Raw genomic sequence first — 4,836 nt, forward strand, 5'->3', positions numbered from 1 at the left:
ATTTCTTTCCCATGCCATATTTCTAGCCCATAAGACAAAGTGGGTAACAGTTGAGCTGCCATAACCTTTAGAAGATGGCCGTATGAGAGGCATTGAAGTTTCTTTTGGAGTAATTTATAGGCGAAGGTCAATGATTTTGCTTTTGCTGAGATATTTCTTTTTTGTTCTATCATCGACATGTTTCTGCATAATTTGATACCCAAATATTTATATGTTGCTGTTTCCTCAATTTGGATATTCTTTGCATACCATTTGAAAGAGCCTTTTCTCGGGTCCGCCAGTCTCATGACCTTTGTTTTTTTGTTGTTAAGTTCCAAACCTACTATGTCGAGGTACTCTGTTAATTTGTCTATGACCCTTTGTAACCCTATGGGTGTGTGGCTTAGAACCACAATGTCATCTGCATATTTAAGAAACTGGATTGCTTCGTTTGCCAGTTTCGGTGGGTGCCCATTTGCCTGTAGTAGATAACTATTTAAATCTGCTAGATACACATTAAATAGGCTTGGCGAGAGTACACAGCCCTGTTTAAGTCCATTTCTTATATTTGTTTGTTTTGATAACCGTCTCCCATCACCAAGTTTTATTTTGGCCCATGTTTCATTGTATAGGGTGATTAATATATCTATTAATTTCTGCGGGATGCCCCAGGATTCTAGCTTTTTCCATAACCGGTCTCTTGGCACTCTGTCGAACGCAGATTTTAGATCAATGTAGCAAGCCAGCAGTCCAGCCTTCTGTTTTTCTGCTTTTTCTGTTAATAATGACATATACAGTTTTCCTATTATAGTCCAACTACCCTCCATGCCAAATCTGAAAAGTATAATTTCTAGAAAAAGAAGGATTGAAAGAATTTCTAACCCTGTTCCAAACACTTTTGCTGAAATGGATATCACTCACCACCTACAGCCTACTCTAAAACCATCAAATTTCAAAACATTCTCTTGATCACCACACTCAAAATAAAAATAAAACTGTCAAAAATATGCCTTAAGCTCATGGAATTAGAAATCTTACTATTTCTATTACTTCCTGAACTTTTTTGATTCTGCACAATTCAATGCATAAAAAAATGAGTCAGGGCAGTGTCCTCTGAGCTGCACGACTGGCATTTTCATTTTCTTGTAAAGTCACATGTCCTGGCCATCTTGGGAGTTGCCTGGCTCACATTTTTTAATCTGTACCAGTCTTTAGCCAAATTTTAATGAGTTTATTAGTTTCCTTTATGCACCTTATGCTTGTTATTTCCTTAGCTCCCAGTATTCCTACCTTGCAGGAGAATCTGTTTAGAGATGAAAGAGGTTGCTGTACCAAAGTTTGTCTTTTTTCCCTTCGTTTTTGACCGTTGAGGCATGCCTGCACTCCTCAAGAGCCAGCCATGTCCCCTAGCGGGCACACCGCTCTTCACCCGCCATATTACAAGTTTGGCAGTTGGACCTCCACTGGACTGCTGCCACCGCCGGGATCCATAATCCCACTGTGGTGGTGCAGCAGTCTGAGGAAGTTACATGCTGATGTGCTGCTTACGAGTTTCTCCACCTCCCTCCTTTTCATGGCAGTGAGCCTGCCAAGAAAAGGGTGGTGGTGAGGAAATTAAATTACACGTTTATGCACCAAATTTGCCGCTCCACACACCGCGATCTCAGTGACTGGGGAAGCTGGTGCACTGAAAACTCTTCATGAAATGGGACTGTCTACCATGGGGGATATATTTCCTTAGGGTCGATTTGTCAAAACCGCTACTGTTCAAGGAGATGGGGAGAATACTGCAATGCGACCATTTATGTACACAAGATTGCGATCGGCTGTGCATGCGTTGTACTCACAGTTTCCGACAGAGTCACGAACTTTAGAGGCTCTGCAGCTCCTCTAAACCATCCCGATGCGAGCTAAACTAGTTGCACAATAATACCGTGCTTTACAGAAGGAAGGGACTGATGCGAGGGGAAGCTCACTAGATAAGTGGAATGGAATTCTTTCTGAACCCCTCTCCGATGACGACTGGAACACCTTCTGTAACTGACGGGGCAATTAACAACGAATGGCAATCTACGATTGGTACATTTTAAATATTTACATCAAATATACTATACCCCTGCTCAGTTATATAAATATGGCATGCGTGAGGTTGCCAATTGTAAGAGGTGTGGTGCACCAGATGCTGATTTTTACCATTTAGAGTGGGCCTACCCAAGAGTATATTTGTTCTGTGAGCAGGTCACACACATTTTGCAACTGATGGTGGGGACACCCATAGAATGTACTCCCCAATTATGTCTGGTGAGAAATGTTACCAATGTTAAAGCCTCTATCAGGAGATTGGTGGCAATAGCGCTCTTACTTGCCAAATGCAGAGTTTCAATATGCTGGGGAGGTAGACCCGCCCGACCACTAAACATTGGTTGCAAGACATGGTGTATTGCTGTGATCAATTCACCCGTAATGCTGAAAAACTGCCTAGATCCTCGAAACCCCATGATATATGGAGTCCCCTTACTTCCTATTTGCTAACAGTAAATGATATCTGATGGTCAAGACAATTGCAATGTTGTTCTACTCTGCTTCTTCCCACTTTAAGACCTAGTGATGTAAAACTATTGCCTGTCTCAAATGTAAACTGGTTTTAAATCCTTGTATTGTGCTGCGATAATACCTGTACTAAGTGTGCCCAATCACTGCTAATGAATGTTTTGATGCCTATGTTTTCTGTATGAAAATACATAAATAGAATTAAAAACATCTTTATTTATGTTTGATAATATATAAATATTTGTATTTAAAGGTCTGTAATGTATTTGCATTTTTTGTTGATTACATATATTTCTTTCTTAGGAATTCTGAGGTATTAATTGGTATTTTAATTTAGATGCTATTAAAAATTATTTAATTTAAAATCATTTAATATTTTTTATGTTTAGAACAGATTTGTGTACATATTTTAAAATATTCACTGTACTTTATATTTTTTAATGTAAATATATATTTTAGTTTTTGTTGGTGTTTTGTTGGTGTTTTTGTAAGTTATTTGTTATTTAATTTTAATTTGTTTTGAACAAATAAAGATTTTTTGAAGCAGTTACAATTTAGTTTCAATATTTTCTGTTATATAATTAATTTGAATTCATAAATGCTTTGCAATTAATTTGTATATTGCTATTTGTTAACAATTACAATTATTGTTTTATTGTTTTTGTTAAAGGATGCATTTTTTTACATAGTATTTCTTTTTTTATTTCACAAATTTTTATTGGCAGTTTCCAAAAATAAAGACATACATAAAGAAAAACATAAGCATCATTGAAGGATCCAAATGGCTATGCGGGGGTTACAGTAGATCAATGAATGGGAAAATATCTGCAAGAGCAATGACAAGCACAAGAATCAGAGTAACTTAAAATCTGAAAAGCTAAGAAAAAACATAAGGAAAACATGTGACAAAAGCAAAGGTTGGTTAAACAACATATCATCAATCATATACTTCATAAATAGTACCTACACTAGGGTGACGAACCAGGTAATGCAGTCTTCTAAGGTTCATAGATAGCGTACTCGGAGCAAAGTAAATATCAGATGAGGCTCGATGGTAAATGTATGAGGTCATGCGGGCTTGAAGGTCTAGGGGTGAGCAATAAGATCATGGAGGTTTGTGTACGCTGAAGTAATTGTCAAGGGAATTCCACATTTGTCTGTGAGGAGGGCGCCATGGGTATTTAGAAGTGAGATAGTATCAGCACCTCTCAGATAGGTGATCCAATTTAGCCAACATTTAAAGGATGCCATACGGATGTCTTTTCAATTGTTCAAGATTATCTTCACAGCAGCGGTGAGTAGAAGGTCAACTAAGGCTCTGTCTGTTTTACATAGTATTTCTATCAATATGTTTTGTATTAGATAAGATTTTTGTTTATATTTGATAAAGTTTAGAAATGTTACAAATATTGTTTAGATTAGAGTGGGAATAGTAAATGTAGCTCCATTAAATTCCAATGCTTACCCCCTATGTAGCTTAGATTGGAGTGGGAACGGTAAATTTACCCCCTTAAAGTACAAAGCTTTGCCATGTGGCTTAGGTTGGAGTGTGAATAGTAAATGTATCCCCCTGACCCTACAAATTAGCCATTAGTATATGATGTGTGTTTGAAGACCTAGATTTTAATTGGCCTAGATTTTAATTGGTGTCTAGGGAGAGATATCTATGTATACATTTGAATTAAATTAAATACGCTGAAAACTCACATCATGGAAATTAGGAAACACATTATATTCTCTTTACAACTGTACATAAAGATGTTTTCTGTACCAACAAAATGAAAATGATGTTAGCTGTGTGTATGGTTCCCCGAAATCACTCAGACTATATCAGGGCTCTCCAAATAGTTGTATGAGATCCCTTCAGAGTAGCACACAGCCTTGAGTTAAGATGGGCACAAGGTCATTTTTGCATGTAAACGTTAAAGGAAGACTGTATTCATGTGACATTCTAACCATACGGCTACAGATAACAAGGCCAGACAAAGAGTGGTGGGTGCTCAGTCAGGATAATGGACCAAGCTGTGGCTGAGTCACAGGGACAAACAACTGAAACACTGAGGTACAGCTCTCATTAACATATATCACATTTTGAGGTGTGTTTAAAAATATGCTCCTTAATGCTTTTCAAAGGATGTCAGTTGAAAGGGGGAGTTACCTAACTTCTTGAATAGTAAATGTATCCCCCTGACCCTACAAATTAGCCATTAGTATATGATGTGTGTTTGAAGACCTAGATTTTAATTGGCCTAGATTTTAATTGGTGTCTAGGGAGAGATATCTATGTATACATTTGAATTACATGTG

This window comes from Lissotriton vulgaris, chromosome 2_1, assembly GCF_964263255.1.
Source record: "Lissotriton vulgaris chromosome 2_1, aLisVul1.2, whole genome shotgun sequence".
Classification (NCBI taxonomy): Eukaryota; Metazoa; Chordata; class Amphibia; order Caudata; family Salamandridae; genus Lissotriton; species Lissotriton vulgaris.